The sequence below is a fragment of the Stylophora pistillata genome, chromosome 8 (genome assembly GCF_964205215.1).
Source record: "Stylophora pistillata chromosome 8, jaStyPist1.2, whole genome shotgun sequence".
In the NCBI taxonomy this organism is placed as follows: Eukaryota; Metazoa; Cnidaria; class Anthozoa; order Scleractinia; family Pocilloporidae; genus Stylophora; species Stylophora pistillata.
This window is the reverse complement of record NC_142526.1, coordinates 8,500,876-8,525,488: the sequence shown is the minus strand read 5'-3', so window position 1 is coordinate 8,525,488 and position 24,613 is coordinate 8,500,876. Positions and strand designations below refer to the sequence as shown.

The 24,613-nt window shown below is 37.8% G+C and overlaps 1 pseudogene across 1 annotated transcript in view; it reads left to right on the top strand.

Moving 5' to 3' along the window:
• Positions 1 to 24,613, top strand: part of LOC148724797 (uncharacterized) — a 57,549-nt pseudogene that overhangs the window by 12,209 nt on the left and 20,727 nt on the right. Inside the window, exons 9-25 of the transcript XR_015991087.1 lie at positions 1,184 to 1,337; positions 2,637 to 2,902; positions 3,905 to 4,009; positions 8,532 to 8,624; positions 9,142 to 9,234; positions 10,744 to 10,845; positions 11,877 to 11,969; positions 12,372 to 12,467; positions 14,465 to 14,572; positions 15,588 to 15,683; positions 16,707 to 16,814; positions 17,830 to 17,925; positions 18,947 to 19,042; positions 20,050 to 20,145; positions 21,490 to 21,591; positions 22,607 to 22,702; positions 23,730 to 23,825. The product of XR_015991087.1 is annotated as an uncharacterized LOC148724797 (transcript). The remainder of the gene's footprint in view (positions 1 to 1,183; positions 1,338 to 2,636; positions 2,903 to 3,904; positions 4,010 to 8,531; positions 8,625 to 9,141; positions 9,235 to 10,743; positions 10,846 to 11,876; positions 11,970 to 12,371; positions 12,468 to 14,464; positions 14,573 to 15,587; positions 15,684 to 16,706; positions 16,815 to 17,829; positions 17,926 to 18,946; positions 19,043 to 20,049; positions 20,146 to 21,489; positions 21,592 to 22,606; positions 22,703 to 23,729; positions 23,826 to 24,613) is intronic.

Genomic DNA, 24,613 nt, shown 5'->3' with positions numbered 1-24,613 from the left:
GAGGTTTTGTATACCACCTTCAGCCTGGTCTTCTTTATCTTGAAATATGTTTTCCTCTTCTGGATAAAAGAATTTGCTTCCCCTTTGGTAGCTTTCATCGTCTGAACTCATAACCGTGAGTCACTTGTAACAATTTCTAAATCTTTTAGCCTCGCTTGTGAAAACATTGAAAAGTGCAAATTGCAAAACTTGAAGCAGTCTGTACTAGGGCCTGGTAAGGAAAATCTCGATCGCTGGAGCATGTAGATTTAGCCAATCAGATTTGAGGATTTAGGATTTGAAACCAATGAGATACTTGTGAAAAAGTTAACTTTCATACCAACAAGTTTCTTGAACTAACTTATTTTTTAGGTCTAAGAGTTCATTATTCATTGTGAGGTTTGGTGACTTCATGGTTAGTGGGCTCAACTCTTGATTGAGTGGTCCTGGTTTGAGCCCTAGCCGGGGACATTGTGTTGTGTTCTTGAGAAAGATACTTTACTCTCACAGTGCCTCTCTTCACTTAGGTGTTTAAATGGGTACTGGCAAATTTAATGCAGGGGTAACCCTGTAACGTACTAGCACAGGCGGCCCAAGCTCTCTTTGAGAACCACACAAGGAACACAATTTGCATATCGATTTATAAGAATTTGTATGGGATTTTCTACAAGATATCCATAGAGATAGTTAAAAGTGAAAATATTAAATAAAAATGGCTTACCTTATTCCATACGTGTGTTGCTTGCTCCTGGTGTCGTTATTTTACCGATTTCACTTGATTTAAAAAACCAGGATTAAAAAAAACCGCTTAAATCAAGTGAAATCGGTAAAATAACGACACCAGGAGCAAGCAATACACGTATGGAATAAGGTAAGCCATTTTTATTTAATATTTTCACTTTTAACTATCTCTATGGATATCTTGTAGAAAATCCCATACAAATCCTTATAAATCGATATGCAAATTGTGTTCCTTGTGTGGTTCTCAAAGAGAGCTTGGGCCGCCTGTGGTACTAGCAACCCCTCCAGGATGGAGTAGAAATGCTCCTACTTGCTTCACGTTACGGAAACCAGAGTTAAGTGCCGGCCTGATGGGCTACTTGGCCCATAAACGGACTTCACCTTTTTTCATTAAAGAAGATTAGGATAGAAGGAGATGTACTGTAGTATCTATGATACGAATTTCCAATTTTTTTTTTTCTAGGAAGAGCAAATGCAAGTCTCTGACCAGTTCTCCACAGACTCAAAACAGTCAGGAGCACATATTACACTTCCACCAGTGTGTTCCAACGCAAGTGATATACCAAAAATGATTCCAGTGACATTGCCACTAGCACTGCAACCAAACCTTCCAACAGGTTGATAATGTGTAATTTTACGGGTACACGCAGTATTTCAATGTCTGCCAACTCTCACTCATTATCCCTCTTGCTTATTCACTCCATGAAAATATCCGTCATCTGATCATCTCATAGATGTAGTTGATGATGACCATCAAACTGAAGAGTGTGTCGGGTATAAGCAGGGAAACACTGCTGAAAACAGTAGAAAATATAGATACCGTAAAAGCCCCTTGATAAGCTACACCCACAGATAAACCGCACCCCAAATTTAGCAGCTCAAATTTTGAAAAAAAGTTTTTTGATAGAAATCCAAAGAAATCCAAAGTCGAGTCTTGAGAAGTCTTCTTCATCCACTGTTTATCGAACGCAAACTTATTACCATTACAAATGAAAATACTTCAAAGTGTTACCCACAATAGGCCATTTTACAGTTCTGCGCTTGGTTGCTAAGCCTTCGATTTGGAGTGAGGCTGAAAGTGACCCTGTTGTGATAGAGACCAGCCCCTATTTAGCATGATAACAAATTAATTTACATTCGAAAAGCAGCAACATCTGTATCATAACAAGATAATTTGAATATATCAACAAAGTTGAAATGGAATTGGCCTATTCACCGAATTGACCTATTCGCTCCGACGAAGGGCTAACGCCCGAAACGTCAGCTTTTATAATCGTAACGGTGGTCAATTTACCATTTCAACTTTGTGGATATATTCAAATTATTTCGTTACCCCCACCGACGCAGCCCCAAACAGTTTCTTTAGAAACTATCAGCCTTTATTCATTTGTATCATAACAAGGTCACCCTTAGCCTCACTCTTATTCAAACGCTTGGCAACCTAGCATGCAACTGTAAAATGGACTATTTTAGCACTGTAATATAATGAATGTCGTTACTACCAACTTTGACATATGATTGGTCTTTTTCTGGTATTTGTTGACAGGAATTTCTTCATTCAACATTTTTTCCATAGATCTTTGCATTACAACAAGAACATTTGAAGCTTAGTTACCAGGCTTTAGATCAGATGCGAAAAATGGACATTCACGACGCCTTTTTTCGAATGTTCCCACAAATAAGCCACACTGCCAATTTCTAGCGATAAGTTTTGGAAAAAGGGTGTGGCTTATCCGCGGGCTTTTACGGTTATCTATTTGAGTTTTCAGAATTAAGCTTTTAAGAAGATCATTTAGACCATGAACTAAAAGATTGAAAAAATTAACAAAAGACCTGTGCTCAAGAAAACTCAGCTCATGGAGGAAAAAAATTAAATATCTTAATAGATAATTGATTCTTTTTTTGTGTGTGTTTAGGTGACGTAGCGGAGCAGAAGAATTATTCCACTCTTTTATCTCGATTGGAGAGTCTAAAAATTTCTGGGGAAGATAAAGAGTTCCAGAAGTCACATGAACAGGCTTACACAGAGACATTCCCAGTGAAAGGGAGTCTGAGTGGTCAACCGCTAAGGCAGCCTAGGAATTTAGAAACTCAAGTTTCTGCAAAAGAAGCCAGTGTATCTGCTGTGGCTAAAGACAACCAGCAACATACACCTGTGACTGTAGGAGCTTCTGATGATCAGGTAATCATTTACAAAAAGGATAAGTTTACATTCAATTTATTCAGCTCACGCTCGTAGTATATGCATGGTGTTAAATCCCTGCAAAAATTTTATTTTTTATCATTCAAGTTTTATTTTCAATATTCCAGTTTTAACCTCGATGTTTAATTGTAATTTTCAATGTTCAAGTTTTCTTCTCAAATACACATTCAATTCTTTACTTCAGCCTTCTAGATGATTGACTGACAACATACAACTTTTGAATACGAGGGTCAAGTTTTGATTTGAACTTGATCTGCTAACAATAAAGTGCAATAAATCTGGTAAAATTGAATGTGTCAGTCAGATACTACTGCACATCAAGTTTACATAAATGAACATTTATTGCACTCGAAATTTACCTCTATCGCGTCGTGTTCGTCAAAATTCATTTTGAGGTAATTGTGAAAGTTCAAAATGACTGTCTATTAATTTGGATATATCGACAAAGTTGAAATGGTGAATTGGCCACCGTAACGATTACAAAAGCTGACGTTTCGAGCGTTAGCCCTTCGTCGGAGCGAATAGAGGAATTGTGGGTTGTATGTGCTTTTAAATGCAGAAAATGGAGCTACGTTATTGGTGGGAACATGGCAACGAGAAAAACACGAATAAATTAGTGGAATGAAAAGCGTCTATTAACTTGTTTCTGAATTTGTTTTCATTATGTCGGCCAACTGTCGGTGACCTGTCGGCCGACAGATATTTTGGGAAGCTCTTCTTCAATTTTACCTCCTTTTCAGCTCTGTTTGTGTAGGCAGACTGTTATGAAGCTGTCAATTTACAAATTTTCAATAGGGATGTGAATGTGATCCAAAATCAAGACCCCCACTAGATTTTGGATTTCCACAGAGCAAACCTCATGGTAACTTCTTGCTCTGAGAACTGTGAAGTGCAGTTGGCTCAAGTGTATGTTTAGATTTTATTATTTTATTCAGGAATGGTTCAGCTTTGCATGTCTCTTTCTCCTTTTGTCGTTTTCAGTTGATTGGTGACATCTCAATAATTGAAGCAGCTGAGAAAGGTTACTCTAACAGAGTTCGGCAGCTGATAGAGGAAGGAGCTGATGTCAACCAAAGAGGGAGAGTGGTATGTTTTGAGCTTAACTGTATTTTTATCTAGATTTGTGTCACAGTTTTGAATTTACATTTCGGAAGACAGATGACAGTTTGTTATTGTTCAGTGGAATTCTTGTGCTTTTAGATCACAGTGACTCATGGGGTCTGTTATATTTCTTTTGAACCAATCTTTCAACGAGAACTTGGGAGTCCTTCCATTTGGTGCCTGTTTCAAACAAAGAGAAGGAAGTTGTTTGACTTACTGGGTCTTTTTTTTTTTAATAACTCCATCAATTCTCAGCGCAGAGTGCTCTGTCGCTCGCACCAATCAGATCGCCCCAATTTTTTTTTTGTATCGCAAACCAATCAATCCCATACCAATCAGAATACCGCATTATTCCTGTATCGCAAACCAGTCAGATTGCCGCATTAGGGTTTGTATCCCGTACCAATCAGATTGCCGCACTAGGGTATGTATTCCGCACCTATAAGATCACAGCATTGGGGTAGGCTTGCACCAATAAGAATGCCGTCCCCCTTGCTAATCATGTCTGGAAATTATGGTACCACGATACGTTGCGATGAAATCAACCCGACATTGACACACACCAAGAATGACAGCAACAAGAACTGTGAGCCCATCTACCCAGTGAAATGGCTCATTACTGTTACTGCAGTAAATGGTTTGAACCCGGGGGTAACATGTGAAGGTGTAGTCTGATCGTCCGGGTGAGTGTAGTCCTGAGAAGGACTGTTGTCGGTGGTAGTGACTGACGTTTCGACAACCTGTGCGGAAGTCATCATCAGAGTCAAGAGAATGATTGTTGTCAGTAGAATGTTCTTATTCCAGTTCGTGTGAAATGATCGGTTGGTTTTGCCGTGATGTTATTGGCTGTAAGACTCAAGTGACGTAAGTCGGTCGTGATTGGTCTGTTTCGATCTGTCGGTAAAGTTAGGTCGTTCTTTTTCGGTCGTTTGTGATGTTTATGTCGTGAATGAGTCGTTTGTATGGAGCGGGTAGTTGTTGAGATCTGTTTAGGGGAGACTGTTATAAGTTGGTAAACCAGCTTTCCAGAGTCAGTCGTTGAAAATAGTCAGTGCTGTAGGTTAGGCATTGCGCAGAGTCCCAGTCAATGTTGTGGTTGGTAAGTCGATGGTGTTCAGCAATGTGATTGCTGACATCACCTTTCCTCGTCGCCCGTCTGTGTTCAGTCAGTCTTGTTGTGAGGTTTCTGCCAGTCTCACCGATGTAGGAGGCATAAACATCACAAACGACCGAAAAAGAACGACCTAACTTTACCGACAGATCGAAACAGACCAATCACGACCGACTTACGTCACTTGAGTCTTACAGCCAATAACATCTCGGCAAAACCAACCGATCATTTCACACGAACTGGAATAAGAACATTCTACTGACAACAATCATTCACTTGACTCTGCTGATGACTTCCGCACAGGTTGTCGAAACGTCAGTCACTACCACCGACAACAGTCCTTCTCAGGACTACACTCACCCGGACGATCAGACTTCACCTTCACATTACTGTTACTGTTACTGAGAACTTTTTTTGCCATGATCTGTCGGGATTAGACAGATCATTAGGGAATTTCTCTGCCATTTTCAAGTTAAAACGTATTTTGTGTTCTGCTCCTGCACTTACAACGCGCACACCGTCAGCCAAAGGCCTAACACGAATTTGTCACTAGAGCTTTTTGTTTTGGTGGAGCCTGTTTTGCTGACTCGGTAACACTTGCGCAAAGTATTTGCATAATCAATATTTCATAGATAGTCTTGTTTTTGCCTACTGGTTGCTCTTTTTGGAAAGGTTGAAAAGACCACCAAGTTATAATTACCTCTGCGTCGACTGCCATGTTAAATATTCGTTTCTTTGCTTCTAAAAGTTCTCCATGAATTGAATATTGTGTTTAAACGGTATTTTTACGCTACAATCACGTGTTTACTTTTTACTCGCCACTGTGGACCAGACTTTCTCAAATTAAATGCCATTTTCCAGTGGACAATGAACGTAAATTTTATGACATAATCTTACCTCACTGAAATAATTTCACAAGGAATTTAATGTTACTGTTAATCAACTTCCACGCAATTCTCACGCGGTCAGACGTTTTCTACCAATAAAATTCGTTTTTAGCTACCTTAGACTTTACCCTCTCACCTGCCATTTCCTTTTAAAACATCCTGTATTTTATCACGTATTTTCACACGCATTCCAGAGGTCCAGATAGGCAACAACCAAATAAGGAGCCTACGTTGTTGTGCTTTGTACAATGATACTTATCTCTGCGTTTAATCTATTTTCACTTGTTGGAAGAACAGAGACCGCAAAACATCTTTGTTCAAAGTCTTTAGAGATGGAATTGCTTTCCACTGCAAAATTATATGGAGGAATGTTTTTGAGGCAATTAGTTGTGACTGAATAATTAAGACTTTGTCTCTAACAAAGGATTGACGGCAAGCATTGTCATAGGCTACGAGCAGGTCATTGTTTGGTCTCGTCACACAACTTGGGAGAAAGAACGCTGCATGACGAGACCGAATTAGGGCTGTGGAAGAAAGTGCAGGAAGTGTGGTATAAATACAGTATATTTTCCCCAACTGTTATTTAGACACCAATTGCAACAGACAATAAAAATACTTGTGTCTGAGTTTATTTCAGATAAATTGGAAGGGTTTTTTGTTGTTCTCCAGTGAACGATATTTTCAGTAGAATATTTTGAAAGTAAATGCTCTTTGTTACGAGAAAATTTAGTGACTTTTCCGTGTGGATGTTTAAGCATATTTATTCGTTGTTTTTGGTATTCTAGCCGTTCTCAATTCATGCGAGTTTCTTTGATTGCGGTGTTTTAAAAAGATAAAAGCCACAAGTAAATTTTGAAGTGAAATTTTTGATAGATAAAAGTGCTAATGGTCTTTCTGGCAAAATAGGTTCTTATGGTAGTTGGCAGCTGAGGTTATACTCGAAACTTCAATTTCCTTTCATACGATCAAACTTAACACCAACCTTGCTTAGATAAGCGGAAACTTTTAATTGTAGTTTTCAATTTATTTTGTAAGCTGCTCTGTTGTAATTTCCCGGGGTATATTTTCAATATCAAAGCTGCGAATTCTCACCTAAGTTTCCTATTTTTAATGGCCTTAAGTTTATTGAACATGGTCTTCCAATTTCGACACATGAAACTTTCAATGTGAATCATTTTTGCTTTAAATACAAGTTTTCCGTTCCTTTGTAATTCTTATATAGATATTTTCAATTTGGAGGACAACAGAACCTTATACCAGCTCAGTACTTAAGTACGCATTTCGTAAAGGCTTTTCGATTACCAACTTGCGTACGCTAGATGTCATGTCAGTTGTTGGCCTGACCTAGAATAAGTGTACTATGAAACCAAAACGCTGCCTCATCCTTGACGTCCGTATAAGTTAGCTCGAAGTAGATCTCTGTGCACCATTTTCCGTGACGAGTGTCCGTTCTCGCTGCCGAGTGGACTCTACCGCGTTCATTTCCCCCAGTTATTGTTGTGCCGTCCGCGAAGGTTGAGTTTCCCAGTTTGGGCGCGAAAAACTATCGTCACATCTTTTTCTTTTTCAAAAATACCGTGACAGACAGTGTCCATACTTAGTGCCCCATTCCAGCCCCCACATCCAAAAGGAAAAAAACTCCTGCACGCGTAGCATGCCTATGTTTCTGTTTGTTTTCAGTTTAAACTGATTAGATGACAACAGTTAGTACTCTCAAATATGTTGTGTTCGAAGTTTTAAATACTTAGATCACTTTGATTTGGAATATTCTTGTAAATAACCCTAACACCTAAATGATTTGGATTTTATGGTCTAAGCTTTAAAGCTCTACATTATTATTATTTTTGTTATTGTTATTATTGTTTCCTCTTCTATCACGGTCTTTTCTGGTGTTCCTTTTTTTGCAAGAGCATCAGTCACTCAAGTCAAATCATGCTGTTCATACACTAAGCACCCCTCTGAGGATTCGCGGAGATCCCAGCAAGCAGATCTTATTACTATCATCATCATTATTATCATAATTATTATTATTATTATTATTATTATTATCATTATCATTATCATTATTACTATTATTATTATTATCAATTCCATAACATTTGTTATTCCCTACGATCCTTAATAAGTACCCTGAGCTTATGATGATTCTATCACGATTGCGAATCGATCTATCGTTATTTCTAAACCTAATTCTGTCACTTTGAGGAGTTACATGTCCATTATTTTCTAGAACGTGTATTATTTAGCTTTTTTATCGCTCATTTTGAGCTCCAAAAGGTGTTTTACCATCGCAAGGAAACTAACAAACCATCTTCAAACATGGTTTAACACAAGGAAACTTTGCATAGACAGAAACCATGTCAGTGGTGAGGGGGATCATTCTGTTGCTTCATTCTTAGTGTCCCTCCTAATCAGTACTATGAATTCCTATGACTTAGTACAAAGTAACATTCCTTCTGACCTTATGCTTGAAAACACCTGCAGACTGTTTCTTTCCTACATTTTAAAGGACACTCCACTCACTGCAGCTGCAAAGAATGGTCACATTGATATTGTAAGGTTGCTCATAGAGAACAAGGCTGATGTCAACAAAGAAGAATGGGTACGTTAGAAACATGAATTGTATTTGTGATGTCGAGTTTAGTCAGAATTTGAAAGGCTAATTTCGTATGGCTGTTCAAATTTTTCTTATTGTTGAGCAAAACGTCGCACGAAGATGCGTGCTCTTTCTCTTTCTTTCTTGTTGATTCGTTCGTAACGCCAAAGTGCTACCTCGGTCATAGAATAATATGCTCGCGAGCTGTAAGAGCTTGGACAGTTAGGAAGGCAAACCTGGCCAGAAAATGTTTTGAGACCAAAGCCTTTTTCAAGGAAGGACTAAATTTGTTTAGAATCGCAAAACTTGTAACAGCCCTATTTTATTCTTATTTGGATTTGTGCACCAAATTCACCATAATTAATTCGTTGTTCAGAGTTTGAAAGTCAATTTTCGTATGGCTGTTTAAATTATTTTGTATGACAGATTCAACCGCATTTCCTTACGTTAATCATTAAAGAAGAGAATATGAGCTTCATATATTACTATGATTCTCCTTTGCTTTCTTTCCTACATTTTGAAGGACACTCCACTCACTGCAGCTGTAACGAAAGGTCACACTGATATTTCTAGATTACTTATAGAGAATGGAGCTGATGTCAACAAACTAGGAGGGGTATGATAGAAGCGTATATTTGTAATGCAGATTTAAGGTTACCGTGGATCTTCAGGGGTGTCTCGCGTGCAAGCGATGTAGTGCGTCCGGTTTAAACTGTAGATATCTAAACCCCTATATCAAATTAAAGCTTCTAGGACTGGCTCTCAGACTATACCAAAAATTTTGAAAAAAAATTAATTTTCGAGTTTTTCACGACTTCTAAATGCGAGCGCCCGAATCATCTTTTAAGAGCTACAAGTCAAAGGGAATTTGTTCGATTGCTCTCAAATTTTGACAGTAGCTAGTTTTACTAATAAACAACAACAACATGTCTCCGAATTTTTTATTTCTAAATACTTTTTTTTCAAGAGCGATTTTTGTACTATCACTCCACATTTTTTAATCCTATTTCAAAAATGTTCTGTAATTTTTCACTGAAATTGAATATAGCAAATCACAGACACGTTTTTTTTAGCGCTTTGGCCCCGGAAACGGAGGAACACATTAAATAAGCGAAAAACAAAATTCGCTTTAACATGTAACGTTCAAAGGTGATTCGAGCGCTCGCATTTAGAAGTCGTGAAAAATTCGACAATTAATTTTTTTTTAAATTTTTGGTATAGTCTCATAGCCAGTCCTATATGCTTTAATTTGATCTAGGGGTTTAGATATCTATAGTTTAAACCGGACGCGCAACATCGCTTGCACGCAAGACACCCCTGAAGGTGCACGGTAACCTTATGTCGGAGTTTGAAAGTAAAATTTCATTTGGCTGCTAAAATATTTCTTTCTGTCGAGCAAAACATTGTATTTCTTTCTCGTTGTTTCTTTCGTAACGTGATAGTGTCACCTTGGTCATAAGATGATATGCTCGCGAGCTGCCAGAAAACTTGGATAGATAACAGGGTAAACCTGGCCAGAAAATACTTGGAGACCAAAGCTTTTTTAAGGAACGGCTAAATTTGTTTAGAATCACAAACATTTGAATGCCCTGAATTTTTGTAGCTAAGTGCAACAGATTCATCAGGATTAAATTGTTGTTCATTAGACTTAACTGCGAGGAAATTTCGTGGTAATGTGTTAAGAATGTTTAAGGTGATTTCTCAGTGTCATTGCGCATCTGGTACCCCCCACTAAAAAAAAAAAAAAAAAAAAAAAAAAAAAAAGCCATAATCAGGCGAATAACCTCGCGTGCATTCCCAGAGCATAGTATTCTTTTGCAATTAATGAACCAGATAAAGAGGTACGATGGTCTCTTGCTCTTAAACGAGTACGGTGACCTGTCTTTTTTATTTCATAACTTCGGTCCAACTCGAGTATTATTTAGTTTATATACTTTCTATAGTTTCTATATGATTTGTTTAACTGTTTTACAAGGCAGTACTCCTTCTGAACCTATGCTTACACAAGTGAAGAATGTTGTTGTATTAAAAGTAGATTCAACCATATCCTTACATTGGTCATTGAAGAACAGAATGGCCGCGTCATATATCACTGTGCTTTTTAATTGTGTATTCTGTTTTCTAGGAATTGGAGGACACTCCACTCGCTCACGCTGCAAGAAATGGTTGCACTGATACTGTTAGGTTGCTCATAGAGAACGGAGCTTATCTCAACAAAGGAGGAAGGGTACGTTAGAAGCATAAATTGTATTTGGCATGTCGAGTTTAGTCAGAATTTGAAAGTCAAATTTCGTATGGCTGTTCAAATTTTTTTTGTTAAGAAAAACGTTGCACAAAGATGGAAGCTCTTCCTCTTTCTTTCTTGTCCAGGAAATTGCGTCGTAATGTGTTGAAAATGTTTAAGGTGACTTTTCAGTGTCATTGCGCATCTTGTACATCGCATTAAAAAACACGTAATCAAGCAAATGAGCTTGCGTGCATTCCTTGAACATGGTATTGTTGTTCAATCAATGGACCAGGTGAAGAGGTACGATGGTCTATAGCTAATGAAGGAGTACGGTGAACTAGATTCTTTTATTGGGTAATTTCAGTGTACAATTATCCCCCCCCCCTTAAAACTCCTTGATGGGAAAAAAGGTATAGCTGAAAATGTCCACGCAGCCCGTTACCTTATGACGCAAATTATCACCTGGAAGGGAACGACTCGAGGAACGTTTTTGAGTCGATGTCGTAATTTTCGACAAATTTATATCAAATTTTTTCGTTACGCCCGAGACCTTCTACCTATCAAGTTTTTTTCAAATATTAACTTAAAAACCTATCCTTGAAAAGTTATACCCAATATTTCCGAATCGAGTATTATTTAGTTTACATAGTTTTGATCTAAATTTGTGAGCTTCAAAAAGCTATCTCCATCAGACCAGAACTGAAAAGCTATTAAAGGTTTGAAACTTGTGGTTAAACAGGAGGAAACTATGCATAGACAGAAGCCATGTCAAGCTGGGGGGGGGGGGGAGGAATCGTTAGAATGCCTTATTCTGAGTGCCTTTTCTAACTATTACTATGAATTCCTATGATTTGGTGAACTGTTGTGCAAGGCAAAACTCCTTCTCACCTTAAGCTTAAAAAGCACTTACGGAGTGTATTCGTCTCAAAAGCAGATTCAAGCATATATCCTTACGTAGGTCATTACGGAAGAGAATAGGAGCTTTCTATTACTGTACTTTCTCCTATTTTTTTCTTTCCTAAATTTTGAAGGACATTCCGCTCACCGCAGCTGCAAAGAGTGGTCACACTGATGTTGTAAGGGTGCTTATGGAGAAGGGAGCTGATGTCAACAAAGAAAAATGGGTAGGTTAGAAACATAACGTGCATTTGTGATGTCGCGTTTAGTCAGAATTTGACATACAAATTTCGTATGGCTGTTTAAATTGTTCCCTTGAGACGTTCTACACATTGTTCTTTTCAAGAGTTACTTTGAAAAGCCTTGCTTGAAAAGTTAGATGTCCATTATTCCGGAATAGAGTATTATTTTGTAGCTTCGCTCTCAGTGCCCCTTTTAACCAATTTTATGAATTCCTATGATTTGGGGAACTGTTATCCAAGGAAAAACTCCTTCTGACCTTATGCTCGAAAAACTCCTGCAGAGTGTAGTTGTTCCAAACGCAGATTTATCCTTACCGTGGGCATTAAAAGAAAGAAAATGACCTTTATACATTACCGTTCTTTTTCCAATTTTTTTCCTACTTATAGGAGGACACTCCATTCACTGCAGCTGTAAAGAATGGTCACACTCATATTGTTAGGTTACTTTTGGAGAAAGGAGCGCATGTCAACAAAAGAGTATGGGTACGTTACAAGCAAAAATTGTATTTGTTATGTCGGGTTTAGGCAAAGTTTGAAAGTCAAGGTTTGTATGGTTGGTCGAACTTTTTTCGCTGTTGAGAAAAACGTTCCAAAAGTTGCGAGCTCTTTCTATTCCTTTCTTGTTGTTTCTCTGGTAACATGTAGTGCCAGCCTAGTCATAAAATAATTTCGTCGCGAGCTGCTAGGACACTTGGGTAGAAAGTAACGCAATCCTGGAAAAAAAAGTATTTGGAGACTAATGCTCTTTTTAAAGGAAGGGCTAAATTTGTTTGATGGTGGTGGTTAGTCGAGAATGTTTAAGTTGAATTATCCGTATTGCATCGTGTACTTCGCATAAAAAAATATGTAATCAGGGGAATAAGTGTGCACACATCCCTGGGTCATGGTATTGGTCTTCAATTGGTTTTGAATCGATAGATCAGGTAAAGAGGTACGATGGTCTATAGCTCTCGAACGAGCACGGTTACCTATATTTTCTTTGCCTAATTTTTAGTGTGTAAATTATCCTCTTTAAATTCTAGTAATTGAAAAAAAATCATCGATGGAAAAAAAGGTACTGCGAAAAGTGTGCACCAAGCCCGTTACTCGATGATGGAAATCATGAATAAAGGCTGATAGTTTCGAAAGAAACTGTTTGGGGCTGCGTCGGTGGGAGTAACGAAATAATTTGGATATATCAACAAAGTTGAAATGGTAAATTGGCCACCGTAATGATTACAAAAGCTGACATTTCGAGCGTTAGCCCTTCGTCGGAGCGAATAGAGGAATTGTGGGTTGTGTGTGCTTTTAAAGGCAGAAAATGGAGCTACGTTATTGGTGGGTGCATGGCAACGAGAAAAACATGAATAAATTAGTGGAATGAAAAGCGTTCATTGATCCCTGTGGGATTGAGACTGCCGGTTTGAAAGATGAGCTTTTGTTCAAGATTTTTACGGCTTTCCGTGCTACCTAAGTGCAAGGAAAGACCGCATGTTGCTTAGAATGATTAGGTAAATTAAAATGTCTAGCGACTGGTTTAGATGTGTCCTTGTCATTCCTTTCCACGTCTCGAAGGTGTTCTCGGAATCGGTCACCTAGTCTTCTGCCCGTTTCGCCGATGTATATCTTTTTGCAATAAGTGCAAGTTATGCAATAGATTACATTAGCGGAGGTGCACGTGAAGTGATCGGTGATCTTAATGGATCGTTTAGGTCCCGATATTTCATCAGTGTTGTGAATGAAAGGACACGTTTTGCATCGCGCACGAGCGCATTTAAAAGTGCCTGGTTGCTCATTAGTCTGAAAAGAACTTCTGACCAAAAAATTGCCTAAGTTTTTCTCGCGTTTGAATGAAATGAGCGGAGGCTGCGAAAAGATAGTGCTTGTCTCTGGATCGTTTTGAAGTAATTTGAAGTTTTTAAGAATGATGGATTTAACTGAGTGGTTGTGAGGGTGAAACGTGAGAGTGAATGGAATGCGGTCGGAATCTTCCTTATGCGACGTTTGTAGTGCTGAATGTCGATCAATAAGTTGAGCGCGGTGGTAACCCGCTTGAACAAATGGAAATCATGACCTTGAAAGGAACGACTCAAGGGACGTTTTAATTAGATATGGTTTAAAACTGCGCAGTTTTTCCATTAGTGAATATCAAACTGTCTCATTCGCTTGAGACTTTCTACCCATTTATTCTTTTAGAGTGTTACTTTGATGAGCCTTGCTTGAAAAGTTTTAGATGCCCATTATTCCTGGATAGAGTATTCTTTTTTTGCTTCATTCTTATTACCCCTTCATTCTTATTACCCCTTCGAACCTTTAATAAGAATTCTTATGATTTGGTGAACTATTGTACAAGGTAAAACTCCTTTTGACCTTAGCTTAAGAAAGTCCTGCAGAATGTAGTTGTTCCAAACGCAGATTTATCCTTACCGTGGCCATTAAAAGAGGAGAATATGACCTTTATACATTACCTTGCTTTTTCCATTTTTTTTTCCTACCTACAGGAGGACATTCTGCTCTCTTTAGCTGTAAAGAATGGTGACACTGATCTTGTTAGGTTCCTTTTAGAGGACGGAGCTGATGTCAACAGAAGAGAAGGAAGAGGAGTATGGGTACGTTAGAAGCAAAAATTGTATTTGTTATATTGGGTTTAGTTAAAGTTTGAAAGTCAAGTTCTGTATGGTTGGTCGAATTTTTTTCGCTCTTGAGGAAAACGTTCCAAAAGTTGCGAGCTCTTTCTATTCCTTTCTTGTTGTTTCTTTGGTAACGATGTAGTGCCAGCCTAGTCATAAAATAATTTCCTCGCGAGCTGCTAGGAAACTTGGGTAGAAAGTAACGCAAACCAGGAAGAAAAATTATTTGGAGACCAATGCTCTTTTTAAAGGAAGGGCTAAATTTTTTTGATGGTGGTGACTAGTCGAGAATGTTTAAGTTGAATTATCAGTATTGCATCGTGTACTGCGCATAAAAAAATATGTAATCAGGGGAATGAGCGTGCATACATCCCTGGATCATGGTATTGGTTTTCAAATGATAGATCAGGTACGATGGTCTATAGTTCTCGAACGAGCACGGTTACCTATATTTTCTTTGCCTAATTTTTAGTATATGAATTATCCTCTTTAAATTAGAGTAATTAAAAAATTTATCGACGGGAAAAAAAGGTACTGCTGAAAGTGTGCACCAAGCCCGTTACTCGATGATGGAAATCTTGACCTTGAAAGGAACGACTCAAAGGACGTTTTGATTAGATATCGTTTAAAACTGCGCAGTTTTTCCATTAGTCAATATCAAACTGTCTCATGCGCTTAAGACATTCTATCCATTATGTTCTTTTGAAGTGTTACTTTGATAAGCCTTGCTTGAAAAGATTTAGATGGCCATTATCCTTGGATAGAATATTCTCTTTTTTGCTTCATTCTTAGTACCCCCTCGAACCTTTAATAAGAATTCTTATGATTTGGTGAACTATTGTACAAGATAAAACTCCTTCTGACCTTAGCTTGAAAAAGTCCTGCAGAATGTAGTTGTCCCAAACGCAGATTTATCCTTACCGTGGCCATTAAAAGAGGAGAATATGACCTTTATACATTACCGTGCTTTTTCCAATTTTTTTCCTACTTATAGGGGGACACTCCGCTCACTGCAGCTGTAATGAATGGTCAGACTGATATTGTTAAGTTACTTTTGAAGAAAGGAGCTGATGTCAACAAAGGAGGACGGGTACGTTAGAAGCAAAAATTGTATTTGTTATATTGGGTTTAGTTAAAGTTTGAAAGTCAAGTTCTGTATGGTTGGTCAAATTTTTTTCGCTGTTGAGAAAAACGTTCCAAAAGTTGCGAGCTCTTTCTATTCCTTTCTTGTTGTTTCTTTGGTAACGATGTAGTGCCAGCCTAGTCATAAAATAATTTCCTCGCGAGCTGCTAGGAAACTTGGGTAGAAAGTAACGCAAACCTGGAAGAAAAATTATTTGGAGACCAATGCTCTTTTTAAAGGAAGGGCTAAATTTTTTTGATGGTGGTGACTAGTCGAGAATGTTTAAGTTGAATTATCAGTATTGCATCGTGTACTGCGCATATAAAAATATGTAATCAGGGGAATAAGCGTGCACACATCCCTGGATCATGGTATTGGTTTTGAATCGATAGATCAGGTAAAGAGGTACGATGGTCTATTGCTCTTGAACGAGCAGGGTTACCCATATTTTCTTTGCCTAATTTTTAGGGTATAAATTGTCTTCTTTAAATTAGAGTAATTTAAAAAAACATCGACGGGAAAAAAAGGTACAACTAAAAGTGTGCACCAAGCCCGTTACTCGATGATAGAGATCATGACCTTCAAAGGAACGACTCAAATGACGTTTTGATGAGATTTCGTTTAAAACTGCGCAGTTTTTCCATTAGTGAATATCAAACTGTCTCATGCGCTTGAGACCTTCTACCCATTATGTTCTTTTGAAGTGTTACTTTGATAAGCCTTGCTTGAAAAGTTTTAGATGCCCATTATTCCTGGATAGAGTATTCTTTTTTTTCCATCATTCTTAGTACCCCTTCGAAGCATTAATAAGAATTCTTATGATTTGGTGAACTATTGTACAAGGTAAAACTCCTTTTGACCTTAGCTTAAAAAAGTCCTGCAGAATGTAGTTGTTCCAAACGCAGATTTATCCTTACCGTGGCCATTAAAAGAGGAGAATATGACCTTTATACATTACCTTGCATTTTCCATTTTTTTTCCCACTTACAGGAGGACATTCTGCTCTCTTCAGCTGTAGAGAATGGTGACATTTATTTTCTTAGGTTACTTTTAGAGGACGCAGCTGATGTCAACAGAAGAGAAGGAAAAGGACTACGGGTACGTTAGAAGCAAAAATTGTATTCGTTATGTCGGGTTTACGCAAAGTTTGAAAATCCACTTTTGCATGGTTGGTCGAATTATTTTCCCTGTTGAGAAAAACGTTCGAAAAGTTGCGAGCTCTCTCTATTCCTTTCCTGTTGTTTCTTTGATAACGATGTAGTGCCAGCCTAGTCATAAAATAATTTCGTCGCGAGCTTCTAGAAAACTTGGGTAGAAAGTAACGCAAACCTGGAAAAAAAAATTATTTGGAGACCAATGCTCTTTTTAAAAGAAGGGCTAAATTTGTTTTATGGTGGTGACTAGTTGAGAATGTTTAATTTGAATTATCAGTATTGCATCGTGTACTGCGCATAAAAAAATATGTAATCAGGGGAATGAGCGTGCATACATCCCTGGATCATGGTATTGGTTTTCAAATGATAGATCAGGTACGATGGTCTATAGTTCTCGAACGAGCACGGTTACCTATATTTTCTTTGCCTAATTTTTAGTATATGAATTATCCTCTTTAAATTAGAGTAATTAAAAAATTTATCGACGGGAAAAAAAGGTACTGCTGAAAGTGTGCACCAAGCCCGTTACTCGATGATGGAAATCTTGACCTTGAAAGGAACGACTCAAAGGACGTTTTGATTAGATATCGTTTAAAACTGCGCAGTTTTTCCATTAGTCAATATCAAACTGTCTCATGCGCTTAAGACATTCTATCCATTATGTTCTTTTGAAGTGTTACTTTGATAAGCCTTGCTTGAAAAGATTTAGATGGCCATTATCCTTGGATAGAATATTCTCTTTTTTGCTTCATTCTTAGTACCCCCTCGAACCTTTAATAAGAATTCTTATGATTTGGTGAACTATTGTACAAGATAAAACTCCTTCTGACCTTAATTTGAAAAAGTCCTCCAGAATGTAGTTGTCCCAAACGCAGATTTATCCTTACCGTGGCCATTAAAAGAGGAGAATATGACCTTTATACATTACCGTGCTTTTTCCAATTTTTTCCTACTTATAGGGGGACACTCCGCTCACTGCAGCTGTAATGAATGGTCACACTGATATTGTTAAGTTACTTTTGAAGAAAGGAGCTGATGTCAACAAAGGAGGACGGGTACGTTAGAAGCAAAAATTGTATTTGTTATATTGGGTTTAGTTAAAGTTTGAAAGTCAAGTTCTGTATGGTTGGTCAAATTTTTTTCGCTGTTGAGAAAAACGTTCCAAAAGTTGCGAGCTCTTTCTATTCCTTTCTTGTTGTTTCTTTGGTAACGATGTAGTACCAGCCTAGTCATAGAATAATTTCCTCGCGAGCTGCTGGGAAACTTGGGTAGAAAGTAACGGAAACCTGGAAAAAAATTATTTGGAGACCAATGCTCTTTTTAAAAGAAGGGCTAAATTTGTTTGATAGTGGTGACTAGTCGAGAATGTTTAAGTTGAATGATCAGTATTGTATCGTGTACTGCGCATAAAAAAAAATGTAATCAGGGGAATAAGCGTGCACACATCCCTGGCTGATGGTATTGGTTTTGAATCGATAGATCAGGTAAAGAGGTACGATGGTCTATAGCTGTTGAAGGAGCACGGTTACCTATATTTTCTTTGCCTAATTTTTAGGGTATAAATTATCACTTTAAATTAGAGTAATTAAAAAAAATTATCGACGGGAAAAAAAGGTACTGCTGAAAGTGTGCACCAAGCCCGTTACTCGATGATGGAAATCATGACCTTGAAAGGAACGACTGAAAGGACGTTTTAATTAGATATCGTTTAAAACTGCGCAGTTTTTCCATTAGTGAATATCAACCTGTCTCATGTGCTTAAGACATTCTACCCATTATGATATTTTGAAGTGTTACTTTGATAAGCCTTGCTCGAAAAGATTTAGATGGCCATTATTCTTGGATAGAGTATTCTCTTTTTTGCTTCATTCTTAGTACCCCCTCGAACCTTTAATAAGAATTCTTATGATTTGGTGAACTATTGTACAAGATAAAACTCCTTCTGAGCTTAATTTGAAAAAGTCCTGCAGAATGTAGTTGTTCCTAACGCAGATTTATCCTTACCGTGGCCATTAAAAGAGGAGAATATGACCTTTATACACAAACGTTCTTTTTCCATTTTTTTCCTACTGATAGGAGGACACTCCGCTCACTGCAGCTGCAAAGAATGATCACACTGATATTGTTAGGTTACTTTTAGAGAACAGAGCTGATGTCAACAAAGGAGTAAGGGTACGTTAGAAGCAAAAATTGTATTTGTTATGTCAGGTTTAGGCAAAGTTTGAAAGTCAAGTTTTGTATGGTTGGTCGACTCTTTTTCGGTGTTGAGCAAAACGTTCGAAAAGTTGCGAGCTCTTTCTATTCCTTTCTTGTTGTTTCTTTGGTAACGATGTAGTGCCAGCCTAGTCATAAAATAATTTCCTCGCAAGCTGCTAGGAAACTTGGGTAGAAAGTAACGGAAACCTGGAATAAAGTTATTTGGAGACCAATGCTCTTTGTTTGATGGTAGTGACTAGTCGAGAATGTTTAAGTTGAATGATCAGTATTGTATCGTGTACCGCGCATAAAAAAATGTGTTATCAAGGGAATAAGCGTGCACACATGCTTGGATCATGGTATTGGTTTTGAATCCATAGATCAGGCAGGTAAAGAGGTACGATGGTGTATAGCTCTCGAACGAGCTCGGTTACCTATATTTTCTGTGCCTAAATTTTAGTGTATAAATTATCGTCTTTCCCTTGGAGTAATTGATAACAGATCATCGACGGGAAAAAAAGGTACTGCTAAAAGCGTGCACCAAGCCCGTTACTCGATGATGGAAATCTTGACCTTCAAAGGAACGACTCAAAGGACGTTTTGATTCGATATCGTTTAAAACTGCGCAGTTTTCCAGTAGTCAATATCAAACTGTCTCATGCGCTTGACACTTTCTACCCATTATGTTCTTTTCAAGTGTTACTTTGATAAGCCTTGCTTGAAAAGTTTTAGATGCCGATTATTCCTGGATAGAGTTTTCTTTTTTTTACTTCATTCTTATTACCCCTTCGAACCTTTAACAAGAATTCTTTTGATTTGGGGAACTATTGTACAAGGTAAAACTCCTTCTGACCTTAGCTTGAAAAAGTCCTGCAGAATGTAGTTGTTCCGAACGCAGATTTATCCTTACCGTGGCCATTAAACGAAGAGAATATGACCTTTATACATTACCGAGGTTTTTCCAATTTTTTTCCTACTTATAGGAGTTCACTCTACTCACTCCAGCTATAATGAATGGTCACACTGATATTGTTCAGTTACTTTTGAAGAAAGTAGCTGATGTCAACAAAGGAGGACGGGTACGTTAGAAGCAAAAATTGTATTTGTTATATTGGGTTTAGTTAAAGTTTGAAAGACAAGTTCTGTATGGTTGGTCAAATTTTTTTCGCTGTTGAGAAAAACGTTCCAAAAGTTGCGAGCTCTTTCTATTCCTTTCTTGTTGTTTCTTTGGTAACGATGTAGTACCAGCCTAGTCATAAAAAAATTTCGTCGGGAGCTGCTAGGAAACTTGGGTAGAGAGTAACGGTAACGTGGAAGAAAAATTATTTGGACACCAATGCTCTTTTTAAAGGAAGGGCTAAATTTGTTTGATGGTGGTGGTTAGTCGAGAATGTTTAAGTTGAATTATCAGTATTGCATTGTGTATTGCGAATAAAAAATATGTAATTAGGGGAATAAGCGTGCGCACATCCGTCCATAATGGTATTGGTTTTCAATCGATAGATCAGGTAAAGAGGTACGTTGGTATGTAGCTCTCGAACGAGCACGGTTACTTATATTTTCTTTGCCTAATTTTTAGTGTATAAATTATCCTCTTTAAATTAGAGTAATTGAAAAAAAATCATCGGTGGGAAAAAAAAAGGTACTGCGAAAAGTGTTGACCAAGCCTGTTACTCGATGATGGAAATCATGACCTTTACAGGAACGACTCAAAGGACGTTTTGATTAGATTTCGTTTAAAACTGCGCAGTTTTTGCATTAGTCAATATCAAACTGTCTCATGCGCTTGATCCCTGGATCATGGTATTGGTTTTGAATCGATAGATCAGGTAAAGAGGTACGATGGTGTATAGCTCTCGAACGAGCTGGGTTACCTATATTTTCTGTGCCTAAATTTTAGTGTATAAATTATCGTCTTTCCCTTAGAGTAATTGATAACAAATCATCGACGTGAAAAAAAGGTACTGCTAAAAGTGTGCACCAAGCCCGTTACTCGATGATGGAAATCATGACCTTCAAAGGAACGACTCAAAGGACGGTCTGATTAGATATTGTTTAAAACTGCGCAGTTTTGCTATTAGTAAATATCAAACTGTCTCATGCGCTTGACACTTTCTACCCATTATGTTCTTTTGAAGTGTTACTTTGATAAGCCCTGCTTGAAAAGTTTTAGATGCCGATTATTCGTGGATAGAGTATTCTTTTTTTGCTTCATTCTTACTACCCCTTCGAACCTTTAATAAGAATTATTTTGATTTGGGGAACTATTGTACAAGGTAAAACTCCTTCTGACCTTAGCTTGAAAAAGTCCTGCAGAATGTAGTTGTTCCAAACGCAGATTTATCCTTACCGTGGACATTAAAAAAGGAGAATATGACCTTTAGACATTACGGTGCTTTTTCCAATTTTTTTCCTACTTATAGGAGGTCACTCCGCTCACTGCAGCTGTAAAGAATGGTCACACTGATATTGTTAAGTTACTTTTGAAGAAAGGAGCCGATGTCAACAATGGAGTAGGGGTATGTTAGAAGCAAAAATTGTATTTGTTATATCGGGTTTAGTGAAAGTTTGAAAGTCAAGTTCTGTATGGTTGGTCGAATTTTTTTCGCTGTTGAGAAAAACGTTCCAAAAGTTGCGAGCTCTTTCTATTCCTTTCTTGTTGTTTCTTCGGTAACGATATAGTGCCAGCCTTGTCACAAAAAAATTTCGTCGGGAGCTGCTAGGAAACTTGGGTAGAAAGTAACGGAAACGTGAAAGAAAATTTATTTGGACACCAATGCTCTTTTTAAAGGAAGGGCTAAATTTGTTTGATGGTGGTGGTTAGTCGAGAATGTTTTAGTTGAATTATCGGTATTGCATTGTGTACTGCGCATAAAGAATATGTAATTAGGGGAATAAGCGTGCACACATCCCTGCATTATGGTATTAGTTTTCAATCCATAGATCAGGTAAAGAGGTACGATGGTCTATAGCTCTTGAGCGAACACGGTTACCTCTAGTTTCTGTGCCTAATTTTTAGTGTAGAAATTATCCTCTTTAAACTAGAGTTATTGAAAAAAAATCATCGATGGGAAAAAAGGTACTGCTAAAAATGTGCACCAAGCCGGTTCCTCGATGATTTAAAGCATGACCTTAAAAAGGAACGACTCAAAGGACGTTTTGATTAGATATCGTTTAAAACTGTGGCAGTTTTGCCATTAGTCAATATTAAACTGTCTCATGCGCTTGAGACTTTCTACCCATTAAGTTCTTTTCAAGTGTTACTTTGATAAGCCTTGCTTGACAAGTTGATGCCCATTATTCCTGGATAGAGTATTCTTTTTTCGCTTCATTCTGAGTACCCCTTCGAACCATTAATAAGAATTCCTATGATTTGGTGAACTATTGTACAAGGTAAAACTCCTTCTGACCTTAGCTCGAAAAAGTCCTGCAGAATGTAGTTTTTCCAAACGCAGATTTATCCTTACCGTGGCCATTAAAAGAGGAGAATATGACCTTTATACATTACCGTGCTATTTCCAATTTTTTTCCTACTTATAGGAGGACACTCCGCTGACTGAAGCTGTAATGAGTGGTCACACTGATATTGTTATGTTACTTTTGGAGAACGGAGCTGATGTCAATAAAGGAGTACAGGTACGTTAGAAGCAAAAATTGTATTTGTTATGTCTGGTGTAGTCAAAATTTTGAAAGTCAAGTTTTGTATGGTTGGTCAAAGTTTTTTCGCTGTTGAGAAAAACGTTCCAAAAGTTGCGAGCTCTTTTTATTCTTTTCTTGTTGTCTCTTTGGTAAAGATGTAGTGCCAGCCGAGTCATAAAAAAACTGCGTCGCGAGCTACCAGGAAACTTGGGTGGAAAGTAACGCAAACCTGGAAAAAGACTATTTGGAGAGCAATGCTCTTTTCAAAGGAAGGGCTAAATTTGTTTGATGGTGGTGACTAGTCGAGAATGTTTAAGTTGCATTAACGGTATTGCATCGTGTACTGCGCATAAAAAAATATGTAATCAGGGAAATAAGCGTGCACACATCCTTGGATCATGGTATTGGATTTCAATCGATAGATCAGGTAAAGAGGTACGATGGTATGTAGCTGTCGAACGAGCACGGTTACCTATATTTTCTTTGCCTAATTTTTAGTGTATAAATTATCCTCTTTAAATTAGAGTAATTGAAAAAAAATCATCGGTGGGAAAAAAAAAAGGTACTGCGAAAAGTGTTCACCATGCCCGTTACTCGATGATGGAAATCATGACCTTTACAGGAACGACTCAAAGGACGTTTTGATTAGATATCGTTTAAAACTCCGCAGTTTTTCCATTAGTCAATATCAGACAGTCTCATGCGCTTGAGACTATCTATCCATTATGTTCTTTTGGAGTGTTACTTTGATAAGCCTTGCTTGACAAGTTTTGGATGCCCATTTTTCCCTGGATAGAGTATTCTCTTTTTGCTTCATTCTTAGTACCCCTTCGAACCATTAATAAGAATTCCTATGATTTGGTGAACTATTGTACAAGGTAAAACTCCTTCTGACCTTAGCTCGAAAAAGTCCTGCAGAATGTAGTTTTTCGAAACGCAGATTTATCCTTACCGTGGCCATTAAAAGAGGAGAATATGACCTTTATACATTGCCGTGCTTTTTCTAATTTTTTTCTACTTTTAGCCGGACACTCCGCTGACTGCAGCTGTAGAGAATGGTCACACTGATATTGTTATGTTACTTTTGGAGAACGGAGCTGATGTCAATAAAGGAGTACAGGTACGTTAGAAGCAAAAATTGTATTTGTTATGTCGGGTGTAGTCAAAATTTTGAAAGTCAAGTTTTGTATGGTTGGTCAAAGTTTTTTCGCTGTTGAGAAAAACGTTCCAAAAGTTGCGAGCTCTTTTTATTCTTTTCTTGTTGTCTCTTTGGTAAAGATGTAGTGCCAGCCGAGTCATAAAAAAATTGCGTCGCGAGCTACCAGGAAACTTGGGTAGAAAGTAACGCAAACGTGGAAAAAGACTATTTGGAGAGCAATGCTCTTTTCAAAGGAAGGGCTAAATTTGTTTGATGGTGGTGACTAGTGGAGAATGTTTAAGTTGAATTAACGGTATTACATCGTGTACTGCGCATAAAAAAATATGTAATCAGGGAAATAAGCGTGCACACATCCCTGGATCATGGTATTGGATTTCAATCGATAGATCAGGTAAAGAGGTACGATGGTATGTAGCTGTCGAACGAGCACGGTTACCTATATTTTCTTTGCTTAATTTTTAGTGTATAATTTATCCTCTTTAAATTAGAGTAATTGAAAAAAAATCATCGGTGGGAAAAAAAAAAGGTACTGCGAAAAGTGTTCACCAAGCCCGTTACTCGATGATGGAAATCATGACCTTTACAGGAACGACTCAAAGGACGTTCTGATTAGATATCGTTTAAAACTGCGCAGTTTTTCCATTAGTCAATATCAGACTGTCTCATGCGCTTGAGACTATCTATCCATTATGTTCTTTTGGAGTGTTACTTTGATAAGCCTTGCTTGACAAGTTTTGGATGCCCATTTT